Here is an 11,228-nt window from a genome sequence, read left to right on the forward strand (position 1 = left end):
TGGACTGGGGACCCTCATCCTCAGAGAAGACAATAAACGTACCTTAGGGAATACTCAAGGTTCTCCCCGGAGCTGTTTGAATATTTTCTTCTCCTACCACCCTCTATATATTTTATATTTTATGTGAACATTTATTGATAAACAGAATACATGTGCAGAAAAACACAACATGAATACAACGGTACAATGTATTAAATATCATGAATTTCCTCCAGCTCCTCCGAGGCTGGACGCGAGCCAAGTATGCAGCAAGCATTTCCCCTCTGAATGGCTATGCTGAGGCGCTGGAACATGAAAGTGGCTGCCCTTGGGTCCCTGGTGGTGTCGATGAGTTTGGATCCTCTTTAAGGAAACGTGTGACATTTTTTCCCCATGATCCCAAGGTCTCTGATCCCACTGGAACAAATTGATACTGTTGGCTTATGTCCCTGTACTTGCTGATCTTGTACTCCTCCCTGTGGTCAGCAGCTCCTTCCTGTCGCCCAACACTGTGATGGATGTAGGTGTCAGCCAGTGTGGACACACAGGTATAGTCCCATGCTAAGAGCTTGCCATTCTTCCAAGGATAGATAGTGATCCCTCCGGGGCGGTTTGCTGGGTTGTGGGTATTGTTGGCTGCTAGTGATCGGGGCTCCCTCTCGGCTGGGCATCCAGCTGTAGCAAGGGTTCTCTTTATGATGTCGTTGACCTCATTGTGTCTTGCATGCCAGACCTTGGTTTTGGAACAGTTAAGACCATGTAGACCGTATTGGTCTGCTTGCGCATTACCGCAAATACACACATATTCTGTGTGAATTGGGGCAGCAAGGCGCAGAGCCACTGCAATACGGAGGGTCTTAGGGTCGAGTCGCGTTATCATTGCCGATATGGGAACTGTTTGGAGAAAGTCCCCGGAGTGATGTGTGCTCACAGGCTTGAGACGGGCAGTCTCCCTATCTGATGTTGCAGCCCTGAGCATGTTGGCAAGCACCTTTTCAGCGATCGGGCCATCACAGCTTGACTGTGAGCCAGTGCTGCACTAGGGTTCGGTGCTGGAGCAGCAAGAGTCTCCCATTCAGTGATGGCACTGGCATAGCTAGGGTCCTGTATTCCTGCTGAGTCACTGAGGTTATCAGGAAGATTGTCTTATCAACTCGTTTGATGCTATAGAAGAGGATAGGAAAGCTGGTAGAGCAGTCTGGGAGGATCTGCGTACTCCTAGCCCCCCAAGCCTGACCGGAAATGAAGCTTGCAACCACTATCTATCTTCAAGGGAAAGATTCAATACACTCTCTAGCATGGTCTTTAGGAGAGAGTCCTATTCCTTGAGTTTTGGACTGCTGAAGGCTGGGGAGCATCTCAGAAAGTAGATAAGTTTTGGGATTGACAGGCACCTGGTGAGTAGGTAGAAGGCATCATGTGTATCAATGTCTTTCATCCTGCTTTCCATCGTTCGGAGGTCTGAGACTTTTTTTTCTAGGATCAGATCGATGGCATTGGACCCAAAAGGAGCACCAAGGAGAGTGCTATTGGCTGGATCAATGGCTGGTGCTCCTGGTATAACGGCGCTAATTTTCTGGATCATCCGTTGATTGGTAGAAACTATTTCACATTTGGTGGGGTTTAAAGAAAGGCCCAGGCTTTCTCCCATGTCTTTAGTTTTACTGATGTCCTCCAGGAGAGATTCTATTGTGCCAGCTAGGGTACCGTCGTCCAGGAACCAGATATTGAGCTCGCTGGAGAGTGCTTCTGTGACTTCCTTGATGACTAAACAGAATAGAAAGGGGGCGAGAGGGTCCCCCTGTTGCACGCCCTCACATGAGTCAATTTCATGGTCCCCAAACAATAGTTTGGAAGTCATACTATAACACGATTCTATGAAGGGATAAAGGGAAGGGAAGTTTATATATATATATATATATATATATATATATATATATATATATATATATATATATATATATATATATATATATATATATATATATATATATATAATATATATATATATTATTGTGACCACGAACGAGTGGTATTGATCAATAACAACACTGCACTAGTCAAGGACTCGAACCCCTGCTGCTTTGGCCTGCCTCATGGTGGGCGAAAACACATGACGCCCTTATCCACTGGACCATACGATCCTTAAGAGTTCCGCTGGATGCCCTACTCTTAAGGATCCTATGGTTCAGTGGATATGGGCGTCATGTGTTTTCGCCCACCATGAGGCAGGCCAAAGCAGCATGGGTTCGAGTCCTTGGCTAGTGCAGTGTTTTATTGATATATATATATATATATATATATATATATATATATATATATATATATATATATATATATATTACTGTACCCATGAACGAATGGTATTGATCAATAGCAACACTGCGCTAGCCAAGGATTCGAACCCATGTTGGACTGGCCTGCCTCATGGTAAGCGAGAACCATATGACGCTTTAAACCACAGGACCACCCAACCCTACAAGAATGGCGCAGCCAGCACACAGCTAGCTGTTGGGCCGCCATCCGAGGGCATACGGAGGTGTGGGAGCCTCTAAGCTATGGGTGAGAATGAAATTAGCTTAGAAGCTCCCATACCTCCGTATGCCCTCGGATGGCGGCCCAACAGCTAGCTGTGTGCTGGCTGCGCCATTCTTGTAGGGTTGGGTGGTCCTGTGGTTTAAAGCGTCATGTGGTTCTCGCTTACCATGAGGCAGGCCAGTACAACATGAGTTCGAATCCTTGGCTAGTGCAGTGTTGATATATATATATATATATATATATATATATATATATATATTAATTATGCAGTAATCGCAAACAAGCGATACAAAATGCAAAACAACTACCGGGAGAGTTGAATGATAGCTCTAGGCCTATCGTGCTGTAATCAACACCTCACCAGAAGCTTGCAATGTTTTGAGACTCTATGACCGCGGGTTCAATCCCGGCCGGGGGTATGGTTTAATCAGAGAAAACACTTCTTCTGAATGTATTTGTTTGGAGTTCCTCCATTTTCTGCAACGATGGCAGCTCCTGATGTGTTGATTGCAACACGAAAGCCTAGAGTTATGATTCAGCTACACCCGTGGTTTTGCATGTATATATATGTCATGCAGAATGGGAAAACTTGCGATTTTGGCTTAAATAGCAACTCTCTTCTTGCCATATAAGACAAGCGAAAATTTGTGTATGCAGTAATTTCGCAAAAATCATTCTGAACCTAACGATAAAATATATTTCATTGAGTTGTTTATTATTAAATGAGTGTAAACGTATCTAAAATATATTTAGCTGGATTAGGGTAAATTAAATTGCGCTTGTTATAATAAGATTAGGTAAGTTTTCTCAGGTTCTTTTGGTACAAAATTACTAATTTTTACATTAACATAAATGAAGAAAATATATATCTTTAAACGTATAAGAGAAAATTTTAGAAATGACTTAATTTTAAATGAGTTGTTGCTATCTGACCAGTTTTACCTATATGGAGGTGTGGACGCCTCTGAGCTAATTTCATTCTACTTCCCGTTTGGTGTACTAGCCTCCACAAGCAGTATTTATATTATTGTAACCACGAACGAGTGGTATTTAATCAATAACAACACTGCGACTAGCCAAGGGCTCTAACCCATGTCATTTTGGCCCGCCTCATGGGCCATATCTTCTATGACTTTCCGATAATATTTCTATGATCCTAATTTTCTATTCCGAATATCCTTTTACCCCACTATCTATACTATCACTTAATTTCGTGTACCTGTCCATTTATGATACATTGACAGCTAAACGGGTTATATATTATGCAACCATTCAATACAGACATAGCTTATATGAGCGTGGTTAATAGACACTGGTCGAGCGTCACCAAAAAACTACTAATTAGCAATCCTGTGATTTTTGTGCAGCATTTAAGGTTGTGTATAACAGGGGTTTTAGAATGTTCCCAGGGGTAGTCAGAAGTATCTCTTCATATATTCGTAAAATATTGTTTACCGGTCTTCTCAATATCTATTAATATGCCTTATTTGGGAATCGTCTATGCCTTTCCGATAATATTTCTATGAACAAATTTTCTCCTCAAATATCCTTTAACCCCACTATCTATGCTACCACTTAATTTTGTGTACCTGTCCACGTATGGTACAGTAACAGCTAAATGGGTTATATGGTATACCATCATTCTCGACATACGTAGCATGAGTTTAGTGCACAGACACTGGTCAAGCACCACCATTCCATCATGAAGCAATCCTGTGATTTTGTGCACTATTGTTGTGTAAGATTGTGTACAACAGACTCAATAGCTATCGAGCTTGTATAACCCATAATTTGAGTTATATACGGCGTTCCTGTTATGTTTCAAGATAGAAGATTCAATTATGTTTCTATAACTGAACTTTTGGGTACAATAATCTGGGCATCAGCCCACCCTGGTGGGTGACTGCAGGAACTGACGTGGTTGAAGATAGTGTTCGACTCCTGCCCTGCCCTGATTGAATATATATGTTGGGCTATTCTGGTTTCCAGAGGTTTACCTATTTGATCAATATATGAGAGAGGACACTGGGTGCATGGGACCTTGTAAACCCCACCAACTTTGTTAGAGGGTGTGTTTTTAATCAGCCTCTGTTTCACTGTCCCAATGTTTTTGAAAGCAAGGTTAATATTGATCTTTTTTAATGCAGACCAGGTTCTCATTATATGGTAAAACTAGTACATTTTTCCTGGCAGTCACTTCCTCAGGTTCAATCCTGTAAAAAATCTACCTTGCTGACATTAGTGCCTTCTCGACAAAATCCCTAGAATATCTCAGTTTTGTGGCTATGTTGAATATCTTGCTGGTTTTCTCATCTAAATACTCCGGACAGCAGATGTGCAAGGCTCTCAAGAATATTGTGAGGAACACACTTCTTTTTTTCCTAGATTCGTGATTGGAACAGTGGTAAATGTATGACAACACATTTATGGACTTCCTATAGACTGTAAATTTGAATTTTCTGTCAACACGATGGATTAAAACATCTAGGATCGGCAAAGTGTAGTTTATTTCATGTTCTGTTGTGAACTTAATGGAAGGTACTAGACCACTGAGTCTAGGTAGGAACTCATAAATGTTGTGATCTTTAGGCCATAGGCAAAGAATATCATCTGCGTATCTGAGCCAACTAGCTTTATTCAGGAGAACGTCTTTAATAAGTCTAGTCTCATAGAGTTCCATATACAAGTTGCTGAGTAAGGGAGTTAGGGGATTTTCCATTGCCATGCCTTGTTTTGGAGCATAGTATTTCCCTTCAAACACAAACTTGCAATCAGTAACACAAAGTTTGGTCAATTCAGTTATTATGTTCGTGGGGTAGGGCAGGGAAGTTTTCTAGTCCCCCTTCAAGATACGTAAGCAAGTCAGGGAAAGGGACTCTGGTGAGCTGAACTGTGATCCACAGGGATTAAGTAGATGGAGGATTAACCTTTGAAGGTCCGTCCCATAGTTCTATGGCTGTGAAGCCAGGGTCCAAGCCATAGTACTACGTCATGAGCTCGGCTCACTCAAATAGGCTATGAGTGGCAAATTTGGGCCTAGATATGAGAGAATGCATCTGTGTGGTGGGTGTGCACCACATAAAACAAATCCTGCAGACAGCAACCACCCAGGGAGATACTACCGTCCTACCAAGTGAGTGTGAAACGGAAATCAGTAATTGTTTTACATGACAGGATTGCTGGTGTCTTTTTTTCTGTCTACCTGGAGTCTACCTGGGGGGTATTCCGGGATCAATGCCTCAGCGGCCCGGTCTACGACCAGTCTTCCCGGTGGATCAGGGCCAGATCAACCAGGCTATTACTGCTGGTCGCACGTAGTCCAACGTACGAACCACAGCCCGGCTGATCCAGCACCGACTTTAAGTATCTGTCCAGCTCCCTCTTGAAGGCAGCCAGGGGCCTATTGTTAATTACCCTTACGCATGGTGGAAAGCTGTTGAACAGTCTTGGGCCCCAGGCACTTATTGTGTTTTCTCTTACTGTACCAATGGCGCTCCTACTTTTCATTGGGGGTATTTTGCACCGCCTACTCAGTCTTTTACTTTAGTCGGGAGTGATTTCTGTGCGCAGATTCGGGACCGTTCCTTCTAGGATTTTCCAAGTGTAGACTATGATATATCTCTCCCTCCTTCGTTCCAGCGAGTACAAGTCAAGTGCTTCCAAGCGTTCCCAGTAGTTGAGGCGTTTGATAGAACTTATATGTGCAATAAAGGTTCTCTGTACACTCTCTAGATTTGCAATTTCAACTGCTCTGAACGGAGTTGTTAATGTTTTGAGCGTTCCCATTATTCATCCGATCCTCAGACATTACCACTCCCAGATCCCTCATATTATTTTTCCACTCTATTGTATAATCAGAGTTTGTAGTATACTCAGTTCTAGTTATTATCTCCTCTGTTTTCCATAACGGAGTAGTTGGAATTTATCCTCATTGAACATCATATTGTTTTCCGTTGCCCATTGGAAAACTTGGTTTATATCTTCTTGGAGGTTAATCGCGTCCTCAATAGATGACAGTCTCATGCAGATCCTAGTATCGTCTGCAAAGGATGACACGGTGTTGTGGATTACATCTCTGTCTATGTCTGATATGAGGATGAGGAACAGGATGGGGTCGAGTACTGTGCCTTGTGGAACAGAGCTCTTCACTATGACAGCTTCCGATTTAACTCGGTTGACCACTACGCTTCGTGTTCGATTAGTTAAACAGTTGAAGATCCATCTCCCCACTTTCCCAATTATTTCTTTAGCACGTATTTTGTGAGCTATTGCGCCATGATTACACTTGTCAAAGGCTTTTGCAAAGTCTGTGTATATGACATCTGCATTATGTTTTTCTTCCAGTGCATCCAAGATCATATAGTGATCCAGTAATTGCGAGAGGCAGGAGCGACCTGCTCTGAATGCATATTGCCCTGGATTGTGCAGTTTTTGGGAATGCAAGTGGTTTGCATTTCTTCCTCCGTAAACCATGTGTCCTAAGAGGCGGCTAAAATGCCGGGAGCAAGGGGCTATTAACACCTCCTGCATACATTACTAAATTTAAAAAGAGGAACTTTCGTTTTTCTCTTTAGGTCACCCTGTTTCGATGGGATAGACCTTTCGTGTTGCAATCAACACATCTTCTGGAGCTTTAGCTTCTGGTAATTTAGCTCCCTTTGCTACTACAAGAAATGCAGGCTTAAATTACTTAGAACAATTTCAACTCTAAAGAGTTATCGTATCCCAGCTGACATTAAATTTATATAAGCAAAACACATACACAGGGAGCTAGGAAAGAGAGCAGAGAGGCTTTCAACACTTTTTTTCCGTAGCGTCAAGAGTAGAAGATAACATTACCAATATGAAAACCAAAAGTCTTTGCTGCTCTTGTTCCTGGAAACTTCAGCTATCTACTGCTATTTGTTTTAATGTACCTACGAGCGATGAGAGGAAAATTATCTCTCTCATCACAGGACTGCGTGATGGCAACCACCTTGCACTGTGCAGAGCAGCACTCAGGGAGAGGAGGATAAGCTCACCTAATCAGGGAAGACAAATGGTTTTATGCCTGCCATAGGAGCACTTGGTCGAACGTCAACATTAATTCATGGTTGGCTGATATGCTTTCATTTGGAAGTACTGGGATACCGAGACACGAATTGAAATAATAGAGGGGGAGGAGGATGAAACGAAGAGAAAGAAATGATGAGCAAAAGTAAAGGATGATGAAAAGGAAATGAAGAGAAGGAAATGTGAAGTAAGGGATAAAGAAAGAAACTATGTGAGGGCTATCACTTGAAATGTAATCAGATTAACTGTTAAAATAAGATTTTCCTCGGATCTTTAACCCCGGAGGGTTAGCCACCCAGGATAACCCAAGAAAGTCAGTGCGTCATCGAGGACTGTCTAACTTATTTCCATTGTGGTCCTTAATCTTGTCCCCCAGGATGCGACCCACACCAGTCGACTAACACCCAGGTACCTATTTGCTGCTAGGTGAACAGAACAACAGGTGTAAGGAAACGCGTCGAAATGTTTCCACCCGCCGGGAATCGAACCCGGGCCCTCCGGGTGTTAAGCGAGAGCTTTAGCCACCGGGGCAACTGTTGTTAAAAAATAACACAGAACTGACTGAATATGAATAAGGTAACTATGACTATGTAGATATTACAAAAAGTGAAATTACCAATTTAAAGATGAGGTACATAATATAACATAATACATGCTAGGAAATGAAGACGATTGTGCTGACACTAGGAGGATTGTGCTGACACTAGGAGGATTGTGCTGACACTAGGAGGATTGTGCTGACACTAGGAGGATTGTGCTGACACACGGAAGATTGTGCTGACACAAGGAGGATTGTGCTGACAGTAGGAGGATTGTGCTGACACTAGGAGGATTGTGCTGACACAAGGAGGATTGTGCTGACACAAGGAGGATTGTGCTGACAGTAGGAGGATTGTGCTGACACAAGGAGGATTGTGCTGACAGTACGAGGATTGTACTGACACAAGGAGGATTGTGCTGACACAAGGAGGATTGTGCTGACAGTACGAGGATTGTACTGACACAAGGAGGATTGTGCTGACACAAGGAGGATTGTGCTGACAGTAGGAGGATTGTGCTGACACAAGGAGGATTGTGCTGACACAAGGAGGATTGTGCTGACACAAGGAGGATTGTGCTGACACACAGAAGATTGTGCTGACACAAGGAGGATTGTGCTGACAGTAGGAGGATTGTGCTGACACTAGGAGGATTGTGCTGACACAAGGAGGATTGTGCTGACACAAGGAGGATTGTGCTGACAGTAGGAGGATTGTGCTGACACAAGGAGGATTGTGCTGACAGTACGAGGATTGTACTGACACAAGGAGGATTGTGCTGACACAAGGAGGATTGTGCTGACAGTAGGAGGATTGTGCTGACACAAGGAGGATTGTGCTGACACAAGGAGGATTGTGCTGACACAAGGAGGATTGTGCTGACACAAGGAGGATTGTGCTGACACTAGGAGGATTGTGATGACACTAGGAGGATTGTGCTGACACTAGGAGGATTGTGCTGACACTAGGAGGATTGTGCTGACACAAGGAGGATTGTGCTGACACAAGGAGGATTGTGCTGGCACAAGGAGGATTGTGCTGACACTAGGAAGATTGTGCTGACACTAGGAGGATTGTGCTGACACAAGGAGGATTGTGCTGACACAAGGAGGATTGTGCTGACACAAGGAGGATTGTGCTGACACAAGGAGGATTGTGCTGACACTAGGAGGATTGTGATGACACTAGGAGGATTGTGCTGACACTAGGAGGATTGTGCTGACAGTAGGAGGATTGTGCTGACACTAGGAGGATTGTGATGACACTAGGAGAATTGTGCTGACACTAGGAGGATTGTGATGACACTGGGAGGATTGTGCTGACACAAGGAGGATTGTGATGACACAAGGAGGATTGTGCTGACACAAGGAGGATTGTGCTGACACAAGGAGGATTGTGCTGACACAAGGAGGATTGTACTGACACTAGGAGGATTGTGATGACACTAGGAGGATTGTGCTGACACTAGGAGGATTGTGCTGACACTAGGAGGATTGTGATGACACTAGGAGGATTGTGCTGACACAAGGAGGATTGTGCTGACACTAGGAGGATTGTGCTGACAGTAGGAGGATTGTGCTGACACTAGGAGGATTGTGCTGACACTAGGAGGATTGTGCTGACAGTAGGAGGATTGTGCTGACACTAGGAGGATTGTGCTGACACAAGGAGGATTGTGCTGACACTAGGAGGATTGTGCTGACACTAGGAGGATTGTGCTGACACTAGGAGGATTGTGCTGACACAAGGAGGATTGTGCTGACACAAGGAGGATTGTGCTGACACTAGGAGGATTGTGCTGACACTAGGAGGATTGTGCTGACACTAGGAGGATTGTGCTGACACTAGGAGGATTGTGCTGACACTAGGAGGATTGTGCTGACACTAGGAGGATTGTGCTGACACTAGGAGGATTGTGCTGACACTAGGAGGATTGTGCTGACAGTAGGAGGATTGTGATGACACTAGGAGGATTGTGCTGACACTAGGAGGATTGTGCTGACACTAGGAGGATTGTGCTGACACTAGGAGGATTGTGCTGACACTAGGAGGATTGTGCTGACACTAGGAGGATTGTGCTGACAGTAGGAGGATTGTGATGACACTAGGAGGATTGTGCTGACACTAGGAGGATTGTGCTGACACTAGGAGGATTGTGCTGACACTAGGAGGATTGTGCTGACACTAGGAGGGTTTGCAGGAGACATAATTTCACCCTAAACAATTGCAGTTAGGCCATGAGAGTTATATGATGTACAAAGCACTACAAATGTAATTTTATTCATTATTTTGAACTTGAGAGCATTCCCAGTCTCATATTAATTTGCTTATTTCCTCAGCAATTCTCCGCTATCTTAAATTAAGAATATGCTGCCATAAATTCAGGTTTGCTATCATGACTGATGTAATGTTATACAAACAAAATCAGATGTAATCACATTATCTGGAGAGATCTGGAGTTTATCTGGAGAGAGTTCCGGGGGTCAACGCCCCCGCGGCCCGGTCTGTGACCAGGCCTCCTTAGGTCAGTGTCCCAGGATGCGACCCACACCAGTCGACTAACACCCAGGTACCCATTTTACTGATGGGGAACATAGACAACAGGTGGAAAGAAACACGTCCAATGTTTCTACTCTGGCTGGGAATCGAACCCAGGCCCTCACCGTGTGAAGCGAGAGCGTTAACCACCAGGCCACCAGAGCCCTTCCAGGCCACCAAACGATATCCAAACGATATCCTCCACAATCCGTTCAGACTCACTGGCTATTAGCCACAGTACATTTTGACTTTAATAATAGCTGCCAGACCACTGTTTAAAATAAGGGCTACTGGACCACTCTTCATGTAACGGAAACCTTCACAACTCGTCACCTGTGAACGGCGCGTTGACTTGTGTCCAGGGATTAGATTTTGCCACCGAAGTGGCTAGTTTATTGTGCACCCCATATCCATCCTGTGGACGGTAGCGCGAGAGCATATGGATACACAAAAGGCCTAGGAACTAGGCCCCATGTGTCCAGGGAAGACCAGCAAATCTTACTTTTTCTCTCTTCTTGGCGTACTGAAATGGTAAGGATGGCATCTGTGAACCTCGGAGGGGAGGATAGCTCCAATTTCCTG

The sequence above is a fragment of the Cherax quadricarinatus genome, chromosome 24 (genome assembly GCF_038502225.1).
Source record: "Cherax quadricarinatus isolate ZL_2023a chromosome 24, ASM3850222v1, whole genome shotgun sequence".
NCBI classification, from domain to species: domain Eukaryota; kingdom Metazoa; phylum Arthropoda; class Malacostraca; order Decapoda; family Parastacidae; genus Cherax; species Cherax quadricarinatus.